At 36.3% G+C, this 25,915-nt stretch overlaps 1 protein-coding gene across 13 annotated transcripts in view; it reads left to right on the top strand.

The window, feature by feature from the left end:
• LOC129652658 (disks large 1 tumor suppressor protein-like) overlaps positions 1–25,915 on the top strand; it is a 690,295-nt gene that overhangs the window by 191,648 nt on the left and 472,732 nt on the right. Inside the window, exon 3 of one of the 13 annotated variants that reach the window (XR_008714665.1) lies at positions 16,618–16,773. The exons of the other annotated variants lie outside the window; for them this stretch is intronic. The gene's annotated coding sequence lies outside the window, so the exon portion shown is untranslated. Of the gene's footprint in view, positions 1–16,617; positions 16,774–25,915 lie in introns of those variants that run through there. 13 annotated transcript variants of the gene reach the window in all.

The raw sequence follows: 25,915 nt of genomic DNA, 5'->3' as shown, positions 1-25,915 counted from the left end.
ATTGCCTGATTTTTGGACTGGTTAATTCTGAGGTGAAATGGACTAAATACCATCTTCAGTTTTCTTACTAGAAAATCTGCTTGAAACTAAGGCAGTTAATAAAATGTGGTGAGAAAATTATGGTGAAAGCTTTGCAATAGTTGTTGTGCTGGAAAGTTTTTCACAAAGAGGAAATGTTTCTCATTAAAATAGAAGACTTTTCACTAATTTTTTGTTTTTTTGGTTAGTTTGGTCGCCTTTCTGCTTTCTTTCTGGCCCTTTCTCTTTCCCCCCATTATAGTTCCTTCCTTTCCCTCCTTTTTCATAAATATTAATCATTTTTTTTGTGTGTGTGCTAGTCACTGTATTGGACACTGTGACAGTTACAAGGGCAAATAAAAAGATAAACTCCCTCCTTTTAAATGATCTAATAATTTAATGAGGGGAAAAAAGGCCTATATACATATCATGTAGAAGAATGGACAAAGTGAGAACCAAGTGTTAGGGAGAGTTTTAAATGTGGGCTGACTCTAAAACTTCCCCCACATCTAATATATTTCAAACTAGAATAGTGATGTGGAGAGGTCACTTTAATGTAGTTTAATTATTAAAAACATTTTTTAAGCTAAAACTTCTTTATATAGAAGTTCTAGATAGAAGTAAACTTACTTTATTTCATTAGAGGGTATTACTTTCCAAAAAGTAAGAGTATGTAACAATGGGATGAGTATCATAATGAATAAGATGGAAGTATGAAAATTGAATTTTGAAAATTGTTGGCCAGGGATGCTGTAGAATACATTTCTGCTCTGGCTTGTAGTTTGAAGTAAATGATCCTTATATATTCTTATGTCTCTCTTATTTTATCACTCATAACTCAGAAAGCTAAAACATAAGGTAGTTGTAATATTTGTTAATGTTCAGCCATACACATAAACTGCACAGTAGTTGATACTAGAATTCTCCTTAATTCTTTATATTGTTCTCTAAGTATCGTGAAATTATGTGTTTTCCAGATATTGACAGGAGATTTATCCCTCTCCCTCACCATGCATGTGTGTGTATGCGTGTATAAATGTATGTATGTTATGTATCCATAGAGAGAGGGAGAAATATATCTGGGAGAAATAATGGGGGTAGTTTAATTTTAGATCTTAACAGTCTGACCTATGTCAATAGTCATTATAGTTTCTATGTATTATTTATCATGCATTTACTAGGTGCCAAGAATTGTGCTTCACATATATTATTTAATCTCACAATGTCCCTATGAATTCATTCTATTTTACAGTTAAAGAGCAATGAAGGAAAAAAATGAGAAAAAGAACATTAGAAGTCATTAGGAGTGCTGTCTCTGGAACTAGGGTACCTGCATTCAAATCTCAATTCTATCATTTATTAGCCGTGGTGTTTTATCAAGCTACTTCATCTCTCTAAATGTGTTTTCTCATTTTTAATGTGGAATCAATAGTAATACCTATACATGGAGTTAGTATGAGGGTTAAACAAGTTAACATATTAAGGTGGTTAGAAAAACAGGTGTTATGTAAGCATTTTTATTAGAAGCCTGAAATCAAACAACTAGAAAGTAGTAGGCCACAATTTTCAGATTCCAAGGCCTGTGGTTCTTTCACAATTTCATATTGCTTCCCAGACATATCCCATTGGATCACAGAATTTAAAAAGGGAAATTGTCAATAATTGCCAAAATTTCTGTTTATTTATTGAAGGAAAAACATCTATAAAAAGATTCTAATTTAAAGGACTACTTTTCCTTGGGAGTGAACTCTGGCATCTCAAGGCCTATTAGTATTAAGCAGCTGTGAACATGTCGCTTTTCAGGGACTTTGGAGTAGAATGAAGAGGAACTGTTTTCTTGAAAGTGAGTTACTATGTTTCTTCTTCAACAGGGATTTGAAATTTTGCTAGTTCTTAGGATCTTCCTGAGTTTGAGTTCAGTTTTCTCTCCCCAGCTGTTCAGAGCACCTGTTATTTCTATGGGTCTGCTTTCTTTCTCTTCTCTTTCAAAAATCCTTTCTGGCCTCAGTGGTGGTGGTGTCATGGGGATAGCCTTTTAAAACCACCACTTTCACAGCCTCAGCACAGTTTGCCTAAGAGGTATTTTAGGGATGAAGTCATGAAGAATGTAATGATGTGAACAGGCTAAAATATTTGGTTTGTGACTTCCCTTGTGGCTCAGCTGGTAAAGAATCTGCCTGCAATGCAAGAGATCTGAGTTTGATCCTTGGGTTGGGAAGATCCCCTGGAAAAGGGAAAGGCTGGAGTATTCTCCACTCCAGTATTCTGGCCTGGAGAATTCCCTGGATCTGTAGACCATGGGGTCACAAAGACTTGGACACAACTGAGTGACTTTCACTTCACTTCACCTTGGTTGGATCTTGTGTGAGAAATTCAAATCAGTTTTGGAATTCAATGATGTTTATCATTGAGGCTTCCCAGGTGGCTTCCCTGCCACTGCAGGAGGCACAAGAGATACAGATTTGATCCCTGGGCCTGAAAGATCCTCTGGAGGAGGAAATGGTACCCCACTCCAGTATTTTTGCCTGGAAAATTCCATAGTCAGAGAAGCCTATGGTGGGCTATAGTCCACGGGGTTGCAAAGATCCAGACACAACTGAGCATCTGAGCACAGTGTGTTCATCATTATACTGGAAGCTCCTTACCTACAGGTTTGCTGTGAAAGTGAAACTGAAAGTCACTCAGTCATGTCCGACTCTTTGCGACCCCATGGACTGTATAGTCTATGAGATTCTCCAGGCCAGAATCGTTTCTCCAAGGGATCTTCCCAACTCAGGGATCAAACCCAGGTCTTCTGCATTGCAGGTGGATTCTTTACCAACTGAGCTACCAGGGAAACCCAAAAATACAGGAGTGGGTAATATATCCCTTCTCCAGTGGATCTACCTGACCCACGAATTGAACTGGGGTCTCCTGCATTGCAGGTGGATCCTTTACCAGCTGAGTTACCAGGGAGAAATCAATTTTGGTTATAATTCTCATTTCTATTTGTTCATCCTTGTACAGAGCTTTATAAAATTTAGAGGAAATAACTCCCTGACCCTGTTAAATATTAGTAGGAGATGTTTTTATTTAGAATTCCTTTTAGGTAGAAGGATAAAAAGTGGGTGGGCTGGACCTATTTTTTTTTTTTTAATAAATAGTTGCTTTATAGCCATTTAAGTTGCACCTTCCACTGACAGGAAAGAAATGCCTGTGGTGCATAATGGTGTGCTGCAGCCTGGACTACAGCCCTCATCTCTTATCTCCAATTCAAGCACATCTTGGGTTTCCAAAAAACAACTCCATCAGGGTTTTCTGCTAAAATATTGTTTGAGTCAGATTAGTTCATATATTTATCACAATTCCTGCATAAGACAGTTTTGTTATCCTATATTTTCATAGATGCAAAACTTGAAACTCAAATTTGGCCAGTAAATTACTTACGATTAAGTCAGGAAATTAAGGCATTGTAGAACTATAACAGATTTGTTGACCATAAAGAACAGATTTATTTTGTTAAGCCATTGTAAATAGAGGGCAGGGCATGGGGAAAGCGTGTGAAAAGGGAGAAAACCTACATTTATTGAGTTCTTACTGTGTGCTAAGAATTTAGCATTTTTGGCCTCATTTAATTCTTACAATAATCCAGTTACCTAAATATTATTATCTTCATATTAGAAATGAGGTAACTGAAATTAAGATTCAATAATTTACCTCTGTTTGATTTATATGTATATTTTTTCCAGTTTTATTTATTTTTTACTTTACAATATTGTATTGGTTTTGACATACATTGACATGAATGGCATGAATCCGCCATGGGTGTACATGTATTCCCTATCCTGAACCTCCCCCTCCCACCTCCCTCCCCATCCCATCCCTCTGGGTCATCCCAGTGCACCAGCCCCGAACACCCTGTCTCATGCATCAAACCTGGACTGGTGATTCATTTCACATGTGATAATTTACGTGTTTTAATGCCATTCTCCCAAATCATCCCACCCTTGCCACCTCCCACAGAGTCCAAAAGACTGTTCTGTACATCTGTGTCTCTATTGCTGTCTTGCTTATAGGGTCATCATTACCATCTTTCTAAATTCCATATATATGTGTTAGTATACTATATGGGTGTTTTTCTTTCTGGCTTACTTCACTCTGTGTAATAGGCTCCAGTTTCATCCACCTCATTCAGTTCAGTTCAGTCGCTCAGTCGTGTCCGACTCTTTGTGACCCCATGAACTGCAGCACGCCAGGCCTCCCTGTCCATCACCAACTCCTGGAGTTTACTCAAACTCATGACCATCGATTCGGTGATGCCATCCAGCCATCTCATCCTCTGTCGTCCCCTTCTCCTGCCCCCAATACCTCCTACCTCATTAGAACTGATTCAAATGTATTCTTTTTAACGGCTGAGTAATATTTCATTGTGTATATGTACCACAACTTTCTTATCCATGCGTCTGCTGATGGACATCTAGGTTGCTTCCATGTCCTGGCTATTATAAACAGTGCTGTGATGAACATTGGGGTACACATGTCTCTTTCAATTCTGGTTTCCTCGGTGTGTATGCCCAGCAGTGGGATTCTGGGTCATATGGCAGTTCTATTTCCAGTTTTTTTAGGCATCTCCACACTGTTCTCCATAGTGGCTGTACTAGTTTGCATTCCCACCAACAGTGTAAGAGGGTTCCCTTTTCTCCACACCCTCTGCAGCATTTATTGCTTGTAGACTTTTGGATCACAGCCATTCTGACTGGCATGAAATGGTACCTCATTGTGGTTTTGATTTGTATTTCTCTGATAATGAATGATGTTGAGTATCTTTTCAAATGTTTGTTAGCCATCTGTATGTCTTCTTTGGAGAAATGTCTGTTTAGTTCTTTGGCCCACTTTTTGATTGGGTCATTTATTTTTCTGGAATTGAGCTGCAGGAGTTGCTTGTATATTTTTGAGATTAATTCTTTGTTGCTTCATTGCTATTATTTTCTCCCATTCTGAAGGCTGTCTTTTCACCTTACTTATAGTTTCCTTTGTTGTGCAGAAGCTTTTAATTTTAATTAAGTCCCATTTGTTTATTTTTGCTTTTATTTCTAATATTCTGGGAAATGGGTCATAGAAGATCCTGCTGTGGTTTATGTCGGAGAGTGTTTTGCCTATGTTTTCCTCTAGAAGTTTAATAGTTTCTGGTCTTATGTTTAGATCTTTAATCCATTGTGAGTTTATTATTGTGTATGGTGTTGGAAAGTGTTCTAAATTCATTCTTTTACAAGTGGTTGACCAGTTTTTGCAGCACCACTTGCTAAAGAGATTGTCTTTTCTCCATTGTATATTCCTGCCTCCTTTGTCAAAGATAAGGTGTCCATAGGTGTGTGGATTTATCTCTGGGCTTTCTATTTTGTTCCATTGATCTATATTTCTGTCTTTGTGCCAGTACCATACTGTCTTGATGACTGTGGCTTTGTTGTAGAGACTGAAGTCAGACAGGTTGATTCTTCCAGTTCCATTCTTCTTTCTTAAGATTGCTTTGGCTATTCTAGGTTTTTTGTATTTCCATACAAATTGAGAAATTATTTGTTCTGGTTCTCTGAAAAATACCATTGGTAGCTTGATAGGGATTGCATTGAATCTATAGATTGCTTTGAATAGTATACTCATTTTCACTATATTGATTCTTCTGATCCATGAACACGGTATATTTCTCCATCTATTTGTGTCCTCTTTGATTTCTTTCACCAGTGTTTTATAGTTTTCTATATATAGGTCTTTAGTTTCTTTAGGTAGATATATTCCTAAGTTTTTTATTCTTTTCATTGCAATGGTGAATGGAATTGTTTCCTTAATTTCTCTTTCTGTTTTCTCATTGTTAGTGTACAGGAATGCAAGGGATTTCTGTGTGTTGATTTTATATCCTGCAACTTGAGAAACCTATATGCAGGTCAGGAAGCAACAGTTAAAACTGGACATGGAACAACAGACTGGTTCCAAATAGGAAAAGGAGTACGTCAAGGCTGTATATTGTCACCCTTCTTATTTAACTTATATGCAGAGTACATGATGAGAAACGTTGGGCTGGAAGAAGCACAAGCTAGAATCAAGATTGCTGGGAGAAATATCAATAACCTCAGATATGCAGATGACACCACCCTTATGGCAGAAAGTGAAGAAGAACTCAAAAGGCTCTTGATGAAAGTGAAAGTGGAGAGTGAAAAAGTTGGCTTCAAGTTCAACATTCAGAAAACGAAGATCATGGCATCTGGTCCCATCACTTCATGGGAAATAGATGGGGAAACAGTGGAAACAGTGTCAAACTTTATTTTGGGAGGCTCCAAAATCACTGCAGATGGTGACTGCAGCCATGAAATTAAAAGACGCTTACTCCTTGGAAGGAAAGTTATGACCAACCTAGATAGCATATTCAAAAGCAGGGACATTACTTTGCCAACAAAGGTCCATCTAGTCAAGGCTATGGTTTTTTCAGTGGTCATGTATGGATGTGAGAGTTGGACTGTTAAGAAAGCTGAGCACCGAAGAATGGATGCTTTTGAACTGTGGTGTTGGAGAAGACTCTTGAGAGTCCCTTGGACTGCAAGGAGATACAACCAGTCCATCCTAAAGGAGATCAGTCCTGGATGTTCTTTGGAAGGACTGATGCTAAAGCTGAAACTCCAGTATTTTGGCCACCTCATGCAAAGAGTTGACTCATTGGAAAAGACTGTGATGGTGGGAGGGATTAGGGGCAGGAGAAGAAGGGGATGGCAGAGGATGAGATGGCTGGATGACATCATAACCTCCCTGTCCAGCCCCCGCTTGCTAATGAGGGATGTGAGCGTCTGGGCTGCTGCTCCGCTGGGAGTTGCTGTTAGGCACGTAATCTGTGGGTTTTAATTATTTATTTATTTTTCCTCCCAGTTATTTTGCCCTCTGAGTTTCCAAGGCTCACCACAGACCTGCCAGAGAGAGTGTTTCCTGGTGTTTGGAAGCTTCTCTCTTTTTAAAGACTCCCTTCCCAGGACAGATCTCCATCCCTACCTCTTTTGTCTCTATTTTTATCTTTTATATTTTGTCCTACCTCCTTTCAAAGACAATGGGCTGCCTTTGTCAGTGCCTGATGTCCTCTGCCAGCATTCAGAAGTTGTTTTGTGGAATTTGCTTGGCGTTCTTTCAATGAATTTGTGGGGGAGACAGTGGTCTTCCTGTCCTATTCCTCTGCCATCTTAGGACCACCCACTATTTGATTTATAAATGAGGAGTTACACATGTATACCTGTGGTGGATTCATTTTGATATTTGGCAAAACTAATACAATTATGTAAAATTTAAAAAAAAAAAAAAAAAGAAATTTGAACCAAGGCAAGTCACTCAAGATGAGTGATGAATATTTTTGATGTTAGTTCCAATTAATTGTTTAATCAGTTGTCTTTGAGGACCTGTTTCATGCAATGCTGTCTAGAAAGCACTTTGTGGGAAACAGAGATGCCACCAAAAATGGACTAGCATCAAATCTCAGACTTTCCACTTATTGTTGGACCTTGAACCATTGATTTACCCTCTTTACTCCTCAGTTTCTTCATCTTATAAGAGGAATAATATCTTTTAGGATTGTTGTGAGCATTAGAGCTGATGTACTTGGTACTCTGTTGAAATTTCATACATATTATCATTACGGGACTCACTATTTAGCAAGGGGAAAAAAAAAAAAAAAAACCGCAAGTGCACATATAACTGAGAGCCATTAATAAGAAGTATCTTCATGAGATAAAAGTTCTAAGAGAAAGTTTACTTCAGCCTGATCCTGATTGAAAGGGGAGAACCAGGAAAGTCTTCATAAAGGAGGTAGCATTTTGAACACTGAAAGTCTTGGAGAATTTGGATATGGGAGAACAGCATCTGAAATAGAAGTAGCATATTTAAGAAAGCATGAGAAGTTTTCCAGGCAAAGAGTGGGTCTAATTTGGTTGAACTGTAGGGATCTCATAAGGACCTTATAAACTGTAGGATTGGAAAGATCAGTTAGCTTTAGGCTGTGGATAAAAGGAGATAGGGCTTTATTCTGCAAGCAGAAGGGAGCTATTACTAGTCTTGAGCTATTCTTTTTCTTATGACCCTTTGTGTTTCTGTGTTGTCCTTTGTGATCTCTCCATTTTTGTTTCTAATTTTGTTGATTTGATTTTTCTCCCTTTGTTTCTTGATGAGTCTGGGTAATGGTTTATCAATTTTTTAAATCTTCTCAACGAACCAGCTTTTGACGTTGTTGATTTTTGTTATGGTCTCTTTTGTTTCTTTTGCATTTATTTCTGCCCTAATTTTTAAGATTTCTTTCCTTCTACTAACCCTGGGGTTCTTCATTTCTTTCTTTTCTAGTTGCTTTAGGTTTAGAGTTAGGTTATTTATTTGACTTTTTCTAAAACACATTGTTATTACTAAAATTTTAAGTATTAAATTTTATTTGAAATACTGAAATAGGATATGTGTGCTGGTTGATTTTAGAAAATTGGACACTCTACTTACTATGTTCTAGTTTTTGCAAAATCCTTCACCCATCCAAGATCCTTTTAAATATTAGTAACAGCCATTTTGATTTAGAAATCTTTTTAGGCAAAGAATGCAAAGTGGGTGGGCTGGACCTATTTTTTTAAACAGCTGCTTTGCATGTGTACTCTGTTGCTCAGTTGTATCCGACTCTTTGTGATGACCCTTTGGACTGTAGCCCACCAGGCTCCTCTGTCCATGGTATTTTCCCAGCAAGAATATTGGAGTGGGTTGCCATTTCCTTCTCCAGGAGATCTTCCCTACCCAGGGATCGAATTTGGGTCTCCTGCATTGCAGGCAGATTCTTTACTGCTGAGCCATCAGGAAACCCCCCAATAGCTGTTTTATTGAGATATAATTCATATGCCATACATATCACCTTTCAAAGTGTAAAATTCAGTGATTTTATGAATATTCACAGAGTTGTACGGCCATCATCACTATCTAATTCCAGAACATTTTCATCATTCCTCACAGAAATCCTCATACTCCTTTCTTCAGCACCTTGGCAACTACTAATCATTTTCTGTAGACTTGTCTATTTTAGATAAATGGAGTCATTTAACAAGTGATCTTTTATGACTGGCTTTTTTCACTTAGCATAACATTTTCAAGGTTCATCAACATTGTAGCATGCATTAGCACTTTATTCTTTTTAATTGCAAAATATTATTTAATGGATAGATACACTACATATTGTTTATCCATTCATTAATTGATGGACATTTGGGTTGTTTAAAAAATTTGACTGTTATGAATAATAATTTGTGTGCAGGTTTTGTGTGTGGACATATACTTTTATTTCTCTTGAAGTGTGTACTTAGTAGTAGGATTCCTGGTAACTCTGTTTAACATTTTGAGGAACTGCTATATTTTTCCAAATTGACTGCAGCTTTTTTGCCCATACCAATGTCTTTCCAGTTTCTCCATATCCTTACCAACACTTGGTTTTGCTCATCTTTTATTGTAGCCACAATTTTTTGTGTGAAGTGTATCTTATCATCATTTGATTTGAATTTCCCTACTAATGATCTTGGACATCCTTTCATATACTTGTTGACCATTTGTATGTCTTTGGAGAAATATCTGTTCAAATATTTGCCCGTTTAAAATCAGGTTGTTTGTCTTTCTGTTGTTGGTTTGTAATAGTTCTCTATTTATTCTTGATAATGTACCCTACTCAAATACATTATTAGTAAATATTTTCTTCCATCTGTGTTGCATTTTGATTTTGTTGATCTTTTCATTTGAAGCACAAATTTTGATGAAGTCTTTTTGTTTTTTTCCTTTGATTGCTTGTGCTTTTCATGTCATATCTGAGAAACCATTGCCTAACCCAAGGTCATCAAGGTTTATACTTAGGTCTTCTTCTAAGAGTTTTATAATTTAGGTTATTACATGTAGGTCTTTGATCCATTTTGAGTTAATTTTTACATGTGATGTGAGGTTAGGGGTTCAGATTCATTGATTTATTTGTGAACATTTAGCTTTCTCAAGACTATTTGCTGGAAAAGCTATTCTCCCCACAATCTGATTCAAGATTATTTTGATTATTCTGGGTCACTTGCATTTACACTTGAATTTTAGGATCAGCTTGTCAACTTCTGCAAAAAAACCCCCAAAAAAACCAAAAAAACAAATCTGAGATTTGTATACGGTCATGTTGAATCTGAAAATTAGTTTGGGGAGTATTGCCATTATAACAGTATTATGTCTTCCAATCCATAAATATGAATTGTCTTTACATTTCTTTAATTTTTTCAACAATGTTTTGTAATTCTCTACAAATGGAATTCTAAAAACTTTTTTTCATGTTACTCATTGCTAGTTTATAGAAATGCAGTTGATTTTTATATATTGATCTTGTGTCTTGCAACCTTTTAAACTTGTTCATTAGTCCTTTCAGTTTTATTGTGTTTGAATTTCTTAGGATTTTCTGTGTACCTTAGGATTTTCATGTCACCTGTTGCTGGAGGTAATTTTACTTCTCACTTTTCAATCTAAGGGTCTTTTATTTCTTTTTCTTGCCTTGGTTAGAACCTCTAGCATAATTTTGAATAGAAGAGAGAATGAACATTCTTGTATTATTCCTGGTCTTAGAGAAAAATCTTTCATTAAGTATGATGTTAGCTGTGAGTTTTTCATGGGTACTCTTTATGTTAAAGGAGCTAGGTCTTGATTTTTTTTTTTGAGTTCCCCTTTTTTTAAAAAAAAAATTGAAGTGACATGTAAAAATTGGAGTTTTCAGACATAAATCTATTTTTATGGCTTCTCTTGAAAACAGCAACAACAAGAACAACAACAAAAGATAAAACAGTGACAACATTTGGCTCACATCTATACATGGCTGCAATGACTAGGGCCTCCTGTAGGTGAATGGCTACACTCTTCAACTTTGTGTCTGTGGCAGTTGGATTAGGGGATCTCTTATTTTGATCAGAGATCTGGATAATTTACAAGTTGAGTCATTACTAAGGTTATTCTCAATAACTTTTGTAGAAATTAACTGGCTTTCAATGTGCAAATACAATTTGATGTATAATGTATAGTGTTTCTTTGTACCTTTCTTTTTTATAGTCAACTTTAAATATTCCTGCATTTTTTATCATTGACTGGAGTTTACTTTCATGAAAAAGAAAACTTGTATGGAATTCACTTGGATGCAGGGATTTGTGAAAATCAAAAATTGAGGGAGAATTTGAATGCAGTAACATTGTAGTATATCATTGGAAGAACCACTCTATGTCTGGTAAACTTTTTACAAAGAAAATGTCTATCTTTTTTATATCTGTAGAATCTAGCACAGTGTCTGGCACTTGGTTGCCTCACTACATTTATGTTGAATGTATATTACCTGTTGGTAGTATGTAGATGAGGATTTCTTATGTGTGTAAAACTCCAGGGACAGTAGTTTATGAAAAATCAAATGAAGTACTTCTATGTTTTGATGACACATAGGAAATAATGTTTACCTTCTTTTATGTATTCATTCCGTGATTTTAACTTGTAGGTGATAGGACTAATAAGCAGAAAACTTGATATTTTGTGACATAGTAAAACAAAGAGCTACTGATTTTTTAAATTAAAAATATTTTCTGTAGGTAAAACCTATGGCTGTTAATATTTAGTGTTTTAGGGAGTTAGGTGAGGATAAACTCTTTGTCATGTCCTATATGATGTTGCAGAGGGAAATAATGGCCAGGAGATATCTTTGGAATGTCTACAATATCATTGCCAACCACTGACTCTAGGCCTCTGTGTTGTGGAAGAGCCTGAATTAGGTAGTTTTTATTTATTTCCTGGAAGTAATATACCCTGATTGCACCAGTTGCCTTTATAACATTTATGTTTCATCCTCAGTGGCACCTAAATGGCTTTGACATTTGTGTTACATCCCAGAGTGCACATCTTAGAGCTCAAAGAAGAGAATTGTGCTGGGTAGCCATCATATATTCCATGAGCAATGGGTGTGAAAGCAAATTATATAGTTTCTTTCCCAAATTAAGCCAGCCTTCTTTTTGGAGGAACATGTAGGGAGATAGAGCAAGGGGGTGATTTTTAAAATTAATTTTATTTTTGGTGATTTCAGTATTACATGCTACATATTTTTGAAAAGATCTTGTTTAAACCTAAAGACAGGATTAAAAGTCAGCTGTTAGGAAGGAGTGTCTGTGGTCATATGTTTGGTAAGCTGGTGGGAGCAAGACACACAGCTGGGGATTCAATCAACTAGTAGCAGATATTTGAGTTTAGAAGTACAAGTTCATTCCATTCTTCTAAGCACTTTCATGGAGTCCAAGGAAGTTCTCGTTCACTGTAAGTTAATTTATTTTTCTATTGACCTACTTATGGTAAATGGGACATGGCTGGTGATTTGAAATATTACATTGATCATATGCTCACAAATACTGAGTCCTGGTGCGCTCATATATTGTTGATTTGCTTGTTCTCTGTACTACTAAAACCATTTCTACATTTATGATTATAAAATCAGGGATTTAAGTGCTGAAAGGCAGCTGAAAAATTCTCTAGTAACTTGGAGCTTTACTAAGAAATTATATATGTGCATTTCTCTTATGAAAATACCTGTATTTTAATTTGATTAGTAACTTCATGAAAAGACACATTAAAACTCATATGTGTAACAAACTTGTAATCTGATTAGCCATTTTGTTGTGATTTGAGTACTAGATTGCAAAATATCTTAATGGTATGTATTGAATATTGATCTGCCTAGCTAGGAACTTGGAAGAAAATGTTGTCTTTTTTCCTAAAATGATGTTTCCTATGTGATTGAGTTAAAGTAGCTGTAAACTAGTTAAAGTAGCTTGTTTTCTTTGTACTAACATGAGTTAGTTCCTATTTTTTCTTCTAACATATATAAAGTTATTTTAATAGCTAAGTATGGTGATGAACTTGATAATTAATCATTCTTTAATTACTAGTGATTAAATGAAATGCTGTAAATATACTGAATAATTTATGTAGCTTATCTCATTTGGTAACTTTAGGAGATAAGTGATAATTTTCACTATATATATGAGGAAATCGAGATCAGAACACTTAAAGTTTCCCAACTTATACATGCTAGAGGTGGGATTTATATCCCTATCTATATGTTTGTCAACCTGATCCCAAAGTTGACGCTATTAACTGTTAATAGATTGCACTCCATGAATAATCACACAGCACACAGTAGTATTGCGAGTTCATGTCAACCAAAGGAATGGAAACACATTCAGGATGTAGCAATTGTTTCTTCAGCTTCTGTTCGAATTGTTGGGAATTGTCACTAAGCTCATTTCAGAGGCAGAGAAGAAAGGACAACATTTTCCATCAGGTTTCTGTAAATCCTATTGATTCTGCTGTCTTTACAGTGGTGCAATAGTGGCATCATGTATTAATCGACATTCCAGAAATATATGCCCCATAGAGAGAATGTGTGGGAACAGCTGGTAACGGCAGCTGTAGGTAGTAAACACAATGAGACAAGCCTCAGAGTTCAGCCCCTTCTTTCTGCATATATCCCCTTTGTATATAAAAAGGAGGAATTAATTATGTGTGCATACACACACACACACATTGTACTTAGCAAAGAAACAGAAGCATCATGATATTGATATTTATTTTTAGAATGTTGATGCAGAAAGTACCTCCTATGGGGACTTAGTTCAGTCACTAAGGAAAATGAACAAATTTGAATGAATTTGCTTTCAGAGTAAGGAACAATGTCTTTTTTAGTGCTCTATTCCCAAAGTACTTGTAACAAATTCATATGCATGCATGCGTTGCTCACTCATGTCTGACTTTGCGACCCCATGGACTGTAGCCTGCCAGGCTCCTCTTTCCATGGGATTTTCCAGACAAGAATACTGGAATGGGTTGCCATTTCCTTCTCCATTTAAATGTATAAGGCTCAATAAATATTTGCTGATTGATGGATTGATTGCCCTGTCTCACATGGCTGACAGTGGCTCAGGCTATAACCTGAGTCTTCTGACATTCAAGTTCAGTGCTTCTCTTATCACACTGAGCTGCTTTTGTTCCCAACTCAAAATAGTAATTGCTATCTTATTTTGAAAGAAGGAAATTAAAGCTTTAAGAGGTTAAGTAACTGGCCCAGGTTCACACAGATAGGCCATGGCTGAAGAAGGTCTTAAAGCCTAGTCTGCTTGATGCTAGAATTTTTGTTCTTAGATGCCACACCACACTGCTGCTTTCTAGAACATGAACTCACATCTTATGGATGTAATTTGTACTAGTATCTTAAAGCCCTCTACAAAAAGAGAGACTGCAATCTCATTTTTGACACATTACAGTTGAGTGGTTAAGAATGAAGATTCTGTAGCCAGATTCAGAGTTTAAATTCCAGCTCTGCTACTTCACATGACCTTGGCTGAGGTTTTTCTATGGCTCAGATTCATCATCCACAAGTGGCGGTAGTAATAATACCTATCTCATGGAGTTGTTGAGACCAAGTAAACATGAGGGGCTTAGAACAGTGCTTAACATCCAGTAAGCCTCACATGCGTTATTATTATTTCCTTGAGTGTTAACTTCCACTGGGAAAAATTTTTCTCGTATCCAGTGGAGCTTAATCTTGTTGTCCTCTCTTGGTCTATCCTCTGGAAAGACAAAGACAAGCAGGGTATCACTCTCATTGCATACTACAGTCTCTATTTAATTATCATGATGAAGTTATTTTTCACTCTTTTCTAACAGGTTTCTTAATCTTTAAACAAATACCTGACTTCCTCAGTTCTTACACTACAAGGAATTTTCTGTATTTAAAGCAGGAAATAACATGAATACTTGGAGGATAAGAGCATTTATTTTCATATGGTGTTCACAGGACAACCAAATTTATTATGATAGCAGGGATTAGTATTTTTTTACATTACCTTGAAGGAACATGTATTGTCTTGCCTAAAATTAAGCTGTGTCTTACAGGTGATATAATGAATAAACATTGGACTTAGAATCAGAAAACCTGCTTTCATGTCTCAGTTGACATTTATCCGTTGTGTGTTCTTGGAGGAGGGAGTCCTCTAAGCCTCTTTCAGTCTCAATTTCCTGAACTGTTAAAGAACATAATGGTGACTGCTGTGGTTACTTCATAATGTTTGGTGTTAACCAAATAATACTTTATTTTTTTCAAGGCCCAGATTCAAATACCACCAGCTCAGTGAAGCCTTCTCTGATCCCATTAGTTAGATTACATCTCTACTGTCTCTGTATTCCTATAGCACTTTTCATCTCTACAGTATTCCATTTCTTTGAATCAAGCAGGTGATACCTTTCACTGGATTATAAGCTCTTTGTGGGTGTACATTCCTCTTTGTTTTCCACAAGCTGTCTGATATAGTGCCTTGTGTCTGTGCTCTATTGCATTTATGCAGTGGTACTTTGTAAACTGAAGTATATACAAATGTAAAATATGACTAATATCCACTTATATTTGAACTCCTCTTTCTCATGGGTTTATTTGCTAACTTACAGTAATGCAAATTCCATGTCTAATCAGACTTTTCTCTGCATCTCCCAATGCCTTATCTTGGGAAGCATCAACTGGGAGCATGATTCAATTTTTATTAGGTTCCTGAATGCAAGTTGTATTGTCCTAACTACTGTTCAAATCAAATAGTCATGGTTTCTGCTGTACAAGAGCACAGTCAAAAATAATCAAATGTCTGCATGCAAGTTATATTGTCCTTGATAAATTGAATTAAATAATCAGACCAGTGATTTCTAGCCTTGTAGTATAAGGAAGAAACACTTGTATGAATGCTCTTACAATAGACTGCTCAAAACTATTGAAAAACAAAACCACACTGGTTGAATCCATAACAGTTTTTATTCCCTAGAATTATAACTGAAATGAGTAGTTTTAAATTTGGCTGTTTGGTCTAAGTCCATTATGTAAGAAACTTTCACATCACTTCTTTTTATTTGGGGAAAATCTATGGGTATTAAACTTAATGTAAGTTTTTTATATTATCCCCTGGCAGTTAGATAATAGATTTTGCCTGTCCTATAATATTTTACAAGATCTTAAAGTTACTCTCCTGTGAAATTTGATCAGTTTGGTCAGGCATGAGGATGTTTTTATTAAGTCTCATTGTGGTTAGAGAAGCAAGACCTTTATGTGTGAATGTAGAAAATATGTTTTAAAATATAAAAATAAAAGTATAAAAAAGAAAGGAAACAAACAAAGAGGAAACAAAGGGAAAAGAAAGGAAAAGAAGTGAAAAGAGGGCCTGGATGTTTATATTTGTTAATTTGTTCTAAACTATAAGTATATATGATATGTGAAGTTTAAATGTTTGTAAATGATTGAATGAAATCTTATCAGCTCAAAGGCCTAACATATCATCTAAGTCCTTAAAATAGAAGACTGTTTTGGGTTTGATGATTATGTTTTCAGAGGGTTATGTGTGTATGTATGTGTGTGCATAAAAGAAATAGCACAACCATATTTAACAATTGACAGTTATTAGGAGTTTATATAACACAGTACTGTAAGCATTTTACATTTAATCCTCTCAACAACCTTGAAATGTAGTTTCTATTATTATTTCCATTTTGTAGATGAAGAAATAGAGAAGTTGAATAACTTGCTGAAGATCTCACAACTAGTGAGTGGAAAGCTCTTTATTTGGTCTTCTTGATGATGGCAATAACATTTAATTGAAGTTTTCAGTTAGGGTCTAATCCATCATGAAATCTTGCTCGTTAGACACATTTAGTAGTTTAGAATTTATAAAGTCAATAAAAATAACTCCCTCTCAATGGAATGTGAAGGATAAATTATTTATTATAGAGTTTAATATAATTATATACACTAAATCCTAAATAATATGTATGGGGGTTCTGCTATGTAATGTCATTTTTTTTCCACTAAGAAATTGGTGAAAATATTTATGTCTGGCTGAAAAAAATGGCACTGTATTAGTCTGATTTAGGTTTTACCTTGCATTCCTATTGTTTGCCTTCTATACCTATATTGCACTGGTTCCTCATTGTTCTACAGTGACATGAATGCTTCATTGTATCTGAAATTTCTGTAAAAACAACAAAGAATTTTTAGCTTCTATACTTCAAACTCAGATTTCCCTGCAATTCTTGATTTAGAAAAAATTAAAATGTACTGAGAAGTTAAAAGAGTAGCACAAAAAACACACATATACATTCTTAGATTGTACACATGTGCATGCTATGTCCCTTCAGTTGTGTCTGACTCTGCGACTCTAAAGACTGTAGCCCACCAAGTTCCTCTATCAATGGAATTCTCCAGGCAAGAATACTGGAGTGGATTGCTGTGCCCTCCTCCAGGGGATCTTTCCAACCCAGGGATCAAATCCGTATCTCTTACATCTCCTGCATTGGCAGGTAGGTTTTTTACCACTAGCACCATCTGGGAACCACATTCTTAGATTACCCAATTGTTAATAATTGGGCAAAGTTGCATGCCTTCTCTCTCTATATATTTGGTGAGTAAATTTAATTGCAGATATCATGACATCTTAATGCTCCAGCATGTATCTCCTAAGTATACAAAAGTCTCTGTCAGAATACCTTGATCACGTTTTCCGTTTTCTCCTTTTTATAGATGATATGATTATTGCTTGTGGTTTTCTTTTCATTTTTGAAATGTTTTATGTTTTCTTGGACCAACAATAACAGAGGATTCTTTATAGGCAGGGTAGGTACTTGGGTACATTGCTAGATTCCTTTGTTTGGGTACCCTCATTTATTGGTGTAGTAGAGTACATTTGGGGCTTCCTCCATGGGATTGCAGAGAGTTGGGCATGTGAAGCTACTTAGCACAAAGTGCATTTTAAAAGTATTTGGTACTACAGATGAATGTATGTGCAAAACAGACTCACAGATAAAGAAAACAAACTAGTGGTTACCAAAAAGGAGAGGGAATGGAGAAGGGCAAATTAGGAATTTGAGATTGAAATACAAGCTACCATGTATAAAATAGATAAGCAACACAGATATATAGCACAGGGAATTATAGCCATTTTCCTATAATAATGTTTAATGGAATGTAGCCTGTGGAAATACTGAATCACTATGCTAGATACCTGAAACTAATATAATATTGTAAATCAACTATACTTCAATTTAAAAAAAATGGTGTTTTGTTTGGGGTAGGGGTGGGATTGGTGTACTTCTGATTTTGTTCTTCTCTTTTGTTTGTATAGGGCCGTTAATTTCCACCACTTGCTTTCTTCTTTCCTTATAATGCCACACCTCCAGGAGACTTCACCTTCCCAGTTACCTTTCTCTCTCTGCTCCAGAAGTAGATTGAACCTTCACTGAATTTCTGCAATTCTTATATAATTATGTCCTGACTTGATTCTTACCAATCTCTGCCTTCTGGCTGCAGGAGATGAGAGTGTCTTTCTACATTACTAGGAAGTTCTTCTGGCTTTCACAATTTGTTTTAATTTGTGATTAATGACTTTGAGCTTTGCATTGTCTTTCTTCAAAGCTTTGATTGCACTCAGTAACATCCATTCAGATCTTTTGTTCTTATAATTATTATTTCCTCTAAACCTCTTGCAAGACTGAGATATTGTACCTGGCAGTGTATTCCCTCCCACGAGTTTTTCATGCCAGCTGACTACAGGTGAAAGTTTTAACAATTCCAGGAGTTATTATCAGTTATTCTGCCTACCTGCCTCCAGTATCGATGTTCTCATTGCCAGCTGGCTGGTGGGTGCTACAGCTCAAAAATTCAATTTTATAGTTTGCTTTTTTTTTTTAAGGATACCCCATGTGCCAGCTCTCTTAAGTCAGTGGCTCCAGGAAGCAGATTAAGGGATTGAGAATTTTCATATCAGAAACTTTCTTGAGGCATGCTCTCAGAACACACTTATGAGGGAGTAAGGACGCAAGAAGGCAAGTGATGAGTTGAACTGATAAGTGGTTACCAAACAGTTCTCAGTTGATGACTATGAGCCTTGGAGCTTAGATTTTAGCTTATCCTAAATTGAGGCAAGGAGACCAGATCACACATTGACCAGTCATTGGATACTGGATACCTGTGGGGAAGGGATGTGACTCTGAATGAGAGAGCTGTCTTTGAGGTGAGGGCAATTTCTACAGAGGGACTCAAATGTGAGCTGGTAGTAGTCAATAAAACTGGCAGCTGGAGATTTGAGGGCCTTTGTTCTGATGGAGAGATGTAGGTTGTTCACTACAGTCTACGCTAGAAGATGTAAGAGAGAAAGTAGGAGGACCTATCAAAAGGTCAGTGAAATACTTTAGATAATGATACCCTGGAGTTTGGGAAAACAGTGGAGATAGCAAGAGGTAGTTGGATTGGGATATATAATATTTCAAAGAATTTGCTGATGGATAAGATGTCAGAGGAGAGAGGGATAAAGGTTGTCTTTTAAGATTATAGCCTGAACAATTGTAAGAATAAAGTTGCCTCATCAATTTAATGAGAAGTGATGGCTAGTGTATTTTGTTTCTTTAAAGCAGTTGTGTTAGCTGAATAATATAGCATCTTGTAAAAGTAATTTCTAGCTGAAAAGAATATGGGCTTATAACTTTCTGTTTCTACAATATAAATTGCCAAAATGATTGAATTAGAAATTTAAAAATAGAATAGACTAATAACCTTGGAATAAATTAAAACTTTGTCAAAGAATTATCTTTATTTATTTATTTTTTTAATGAAATAAACTTAGATAGGATTAAATACTTTAAAACTTTCCAAAATAGGTAATTCTCATGAAAAATACCTATTTCCAAAGGAATGGAATAGCAGGAAATCTTTCTAGCTTTAAGAATATAGCTTAACTCTGTCTGATATCTAAACGGAAAACAGAAAACACCAAAAGAAGAAAATACAGATTAATCTCACTTGTGAATGTCAATGAAAAATCCTGAACAAAGTACTAATACATTCTAACTCAAGAGTATATCGAAGATGTCAACAAAATGCTAGCAAAGGTATTCCTACTTTCATTTCCTCCAGAAACATCATTTTGAATAACTGTCTACACATGAAATAATTTCATAGGAGCTAAGGATTCTAGATGAAGGAATATATTATAGCACCTAGATGAAGCACAGAAATAAGAAAGAACATACTGAGAGGGGTAGGAAAGAGATTCATACCCATTAACCCTCCCCCAAACCAGAGCAACCTAGACAGCATATTAAAAGCAGAGACATCATTTTGCCAACAAAGGTCCATCTAGTCAAAGCTATGGCTTCTCCAGTAGTCATGTATGGATGTGACAGTTGGACTGTAAAGAAGACTGAGCATTTAAGAACTGGTGATTTTGAACTGTGGTGTTGGAGAAGATTCTTGAAAGTTGCTTAGATTGCAAGGAGATCCAACCAGTCCATCCTAAAAGAAATCAGTCCTGAATATTCATTGGAAGGACTGATGCTGAAGCTTAAACTCCAATACTTTGGCCACCTGATGTGATGAACTGATTCATTGGAAAAGACCCTGATGCTGGGAAAGATCGAAGGTGGTAAGAGAAGGGGACAACAGAGGAGGAGATGTTGGATGGCATCACCAACTCAATGGACATGAGTTTGAGTAAACTCTGGGAGTTGGTGATGGACAGGGAAGCCTGGCATGTTGCAGTCCATGCGGTCGCAAAAAGTTGCACATGACTGAGTGACTGAACTGAACTGAAACCAGAGCATCCCAGCCCAGAGACAGGTCCCATGGTATTGGGCTCTCTGTGGGCTCCCAGGAACCCAGGCACTTCTTCTGGTGCCTGCTGGCTCCAGCAGCCCCAGTAGGCTCCAGTAGCCTCAGGCAGTGACAGTAGGCTGAAGATGAGCTCCTGTGAATCCAGGCCCCTGGCTTACCCTGGTTCCTGTTTGCTCCAGCAGTCCAGGGTGGCTCCTGCAGCTCCTGGAAGATACCATAGGCCTAGGCTCCTGGTGGACTCCCATGAACCATTGAACCATGTGAACCATGACCACATGACTGACCTTGGTATCTACCAGCTTCAGTGTCATAGGCAGTTCCAATGGATCCAGACTTTCAGAGGGCTCCTGTGAACTCAGGCTTCCTATCTATCTGAGGTTTTGGCTGGCTCCAGCAGTCCCAGACAGCTCAGTGACACAAGGTGGCTCTCAGTTCCACACAGTTTTTTAAGCTCCAGGATTCCAGTGGGCTTCCACAAACCCAGACTCATGACCCATCCCAGTACTGGCCTGTTGGTTACCTTGGCTGTGGCAGAATACTGTGCCCTCAGACTCTCAATTAATGCATGCAAACCTAGGCTCCAGGCCACTTTGAACCCAGGGTGTCTGTGGGGTCTGGCAGCAGGGTGATTACCACTATCTCAAGCTTTCAATTCACCTCAGAACTGGACTTCCCACGGACTCCAGCAGCAAACTTGCTTTCAGACATTACCAGACTTCCTACCCAGAATTCTGGACAAGTTGAGTGATGAACTGCTTCACCTACTGAAGACAGTCTGTACAGAATAGAAGAGATTCTTGAATGCATAGACATCAATGCAAGGCCACAAGGATCTTGAATAATCAAGGACACATGACATCACCAAAACAACCTGATAAAATTTAAGTGACTGACCTAAGAAATAGAGATTTATGAGCTGACTGATTATCCTGAAGAGCTCAGAATAATCCTATTAAAGAAATTCATTGAACTAAAAGAAAACACAGACAACTAAATGCAATTAGAAAAAAAAATGCATGAACAAAATGAGAAGTTTGACGAAATAAAAACCACTAAAACAAAAAAGCAGAAAGCTATGAGTTGAAGATTATCATGACAGAACTGAAGGATTTAATGTAGGCTTTCAACAACAGACTTAAACAAATCAAAGAAAGAATTAGTGAACTAAAAGACAAGTTAATTGAAATCATATAATGAGAGAAGATATGGAATAGTGGTAAAGAAACAGTTGGGATATTACTTGAGTCTCACTAGAATAAGAGAGTGTGAAAGAAGAAGAGAGCTCATTAAAAAAAAAATAGCTGAGAATCCCCAAATCTGGGGAGAGATTTAGATATTCAAGTTCATAAAACTAATCAGTCAAAATTTCAACCCCAAACAGTTTTCACTAAGGTACATTGTAATAAAACTGTCTAATATCAAGGACAGAGAATTTTTAAAAGAAGGAAGAGAAAAAATATTCTCACATAAAAGGAAATATTCATATGGCCACCAGAGGATTTCTCAGTAGAAATCTTTCAGGCCAGGACAGAGTGAGGTGATGTATTCAAAGTGCTGAAAGAAACAAAACAAAACAGCTAACCAAGAATACTTTACCCAACAAAGTTGTCTCTCTGAATTGAGCAAGAGATAGAGTTTCCCAAACAAAAGCAGAGAGAGTTTGTCACATCTAGACTTGCTTTACAAGACATGCTGAAAGGAGTTGTTCAAGCTAAAATTAAAGGATGCTAATTAGCAGCAAGAGGACAAGAAAGTATATCATGCTGGTAAAGGTTAATTTATTGTCAAATTCAGAATATTCTAATATTGTGAAAAGGGATAGTAATGATTTAACTCTGGTGTAAAGGATTAAACAACAAAAATATTAAAAATAACTATAGCCACAATAATTTGTAAATGGATAAATAATATAGGAGAAGGTAAATTATTAAAACAAATTATTAGAAAAAGGATAAAGCTTTGTATGTTATATTGTAAAGTATGTAAAGTGTACATATATTGTATGTATATTTAACATATTGTGTATATGTTAAATTGTAAAGCTTTGAAGTTATATTGTAATTAGTATAAAGTCAATTTTTGTAACTAAAAAGATGTTTTATGTAAGCCTCATGGCTTACAAAGCAAAAATGTTCAGTAGATAATGCATACAAGATAAAGAAAATGTCCTCAAGATGGTAGAGGAGTAAGATGGGGAGATTACCTGCCTTCCCATAAATACATCAAAAATTCATCAGAATATAAAACAAATCCTACAGCACAACTTCTAAATGACAGCAGAAGACCCCACACCTCCAATAAAAGGGAATCAAAGCATGCAGTTAAAAAAAAAATCAACCCAGAAAGATAGTACAATAGGAAGACAGAAACAAGGTAACTACAAAAAGCCAGAAAAGAATAAGATGGCATTAATCAGCCTTACATATCAGTAATTCCTTTCAATGTATTAGTAATTGGATTAAACTCTGTAATCAAAAAACATAAAGTGGCTGAATGGATTAAAATACAAAACCCAACTGTATGCTGTCTACAAGAGACTCATTTCAGCTTTAGGGACACACAGAGATTGAAAGTGAAGAGGTGGGAAAAGATATTCCATGCAAATAGAAAACAAAAGAAACCATAAATACCTGTATTTACATCAGACAAAATGGTTTAAGTCAAAAACTGTAACAGGAGACAGAGAGGTATTAATATAATGACAATTCAAGAGTGTATATAATTATAAATATGTATTCATCAAGCATTACAGTGCTTAAATATATTAATCATAAATGGTAACTGATCTAAAGGGAGAAATAAACAAGGATACAATAATAGTGAGGGATTTCAACCAAATTTCAACAATGGATAAATCATTCAACTAGGAAATCAGTAAGGAAACGTTAGACTTGAGCTGTATTTTAGACCAAATGGAAGTAATGAACATATAATAGAACAGTTCATTCAACAGCAGCAGAATACACATTCTTCTCAAACTTATGGGGAACATTCTCCAGGGTAAATATATATTAAGCCAGAAAACAAGCCTTAGCAAATGAATGATAATTGAAACCACACCAAGTATCTTTTCCAACCAAAATGGCACAAAATTAGACATTAGTAACAGGAGGAAAACTGGAAAGTTCACAAATATGTGAAATCAAGCAACACACTCCTGAATAATCAATGGATCAAAAAAGCAATTAGAAATTAAAAAATTCTTGAAACAAAAGAAAATAGAAATATAACATACCAAAACTTATGGGAATTAGAAAAGCAGTTCTAAGAGTGAAGCATTTAGTGATATATGCTTAGATTAAGAAAAAGGACCAATACAGTATACTAACGCATATATATGGAATTTAGAAAGATGGTAACAATAACCCTGTGTACGAGACAGCAAAAGAGACACTGATGTATAGAACAGTCTTATGGACTCTGTGGGAGAGGGAGAGGGTGGGAAGATTTGGGAGAATGGCATTGAAACATGTAAAATATCATGTATGAAATGAGTTGCCAGTCCAGGTTCAATGCACGATACTGGATGCTTGGGGCTGGTGCACTGGGACGACCCAGAGGGATGGAATGGGGAGGGAGGAGGGAGGAGGGTTCAGGATGGGGAACACATGTATACCTGTGGTGGATTCATTTTGATATTTGGCAAAACTAATACAGTTATGTAAAGTTTAAAAATAAAATAAAAAAAAAAAAAAAAAAAGAAAAAGGAAAGGTCTAAAATAAGCAACTTACCTATATGCCTCAAGGAACTAAAGAAAGAAAAAAGTAAGTCCAAAGTTAGCAAAAAGAAGAAAATTACAAAGATCAGACCTGAAATAAATGTAATGGAGAGAGGAAAAAGATCAATAGATCTAAGAGCTGTTTTTTGGAAAAGATAAACAGTATTGGGAAACTCTCAGCTAGACTAAGAAAAGCAAAGAGAAGACTCAAAATCAGAAGGGAAAGAGGAGACATTATAGTTGATACAGCAGAAATACAATAGTTCATGAGGCTGCTATGAACAGTTATGTGCCAAAAAACTGGAATGACCTAGAAGAAATTAATAAATGCTGAGAAATGTACAACTTGCCAAGATGCAATCATGAAGGAATAGAAAATCTGAACAGACCAATTACTAGTAAGAGAAAAAAAAAAAATCTCCAACAAAAATAGGCCCAGACCAAATCATGTCCTAGTGAGTTCTACTAAACATTTAAAGAAGAATTAGCACCACCCCTTCTTAAGCTCTTCCAAAAAATTAGAGAAGTGAATACTCCCAGACTAATTTTATAAGGACAGCATTAACCTGACACCAAAACCACGTAAAGACATGAGAAAATAAAACTTTTATAAGCTAATATTCCTGATGAATATAGATGCAAAAATTCTCAAAAACAAATACTAACAAGCTGAATTCAATAGTATATTGAAAGGATAATAACACCATGATCAAGTTAGATTTATCCCTAAGTTGCAAGGATGATTCAACATATGCAAATCAGTAAATGTGAACACAACATTAACGAAATGAAGGATAAAATCATGATTATTTCAATAGATGCAGAAAAATCATTTGGCAGAATTCAATATCCTTTCATGATAAAAACTGTCAACACACTAGATATAGAAGGTATGTCAGTTCAGTTCAGTACAGTCGCTCATTTGTGTCCGAATCTTTTCTTCATGGACTGCCGCACCCTAGGCTTCCCTGTCCATCACCAACTCCCGGAGTTTACTCAAACTCTTGTCCATTGAGTTGGTGATGCCATCCAACCATCTCATCCTCTGTCGTCCCCTTCTTCTCCCACCTTCAATCTTTCCCAGCATCAGGGTCTTTTCCAATGAGTCTGTTCTTTGCATCACGTAGCCGAAGTATTGGAGTTTCAGCTTTAGCATCAGTCCTTCCAACGAACACTCAGGGCTGATTTCCTTTAGGACGGACTGGTTGGATCTCTTTGCAGTCCAAGGGACTCTCAAGAGTCTTCTCCAACACCACAGTTCAGAAGCATCAATTCTTTGGCACTCAGCTTTCTTTATAGTCCAAGTCTCACATCCATACGTGACTTCTGGAAAAACCATAGCCTTGACTATATGGACCTTTGTTGGCAAAGTGATGTCTCTGCTTTTTAATATGCTGTCTAGGTTGGTCTTAACTTTTCTTCCAAGGAGCAAGCATCTTTTAATTTCATGGCTGCAGTCACCATCTGAAGTGAT

Source organism: Bubalus kerabau, chromosome 5 (genome assembly GCF_029407905.1).
Source record: "Bubalus kerabau isolate K-KA32 ecotype Philippines breed swamp buffalo chromosome 5, PCC_UOA_SB_1v2, whole genome shotgun sequence".
Taxonomy (NCBI): domain Eukaryota; kingdom Metazoa; phylum Chordata; class Mammalia; order Artiodactyla; family Bovidae; genus Bubalus; species Bubalus kerabau.
The sequence above is the reverse complement of the archived record's forward strand: the minus strand, read 5'-3'. Positions and strand labels throughout refer to the sequence as shown.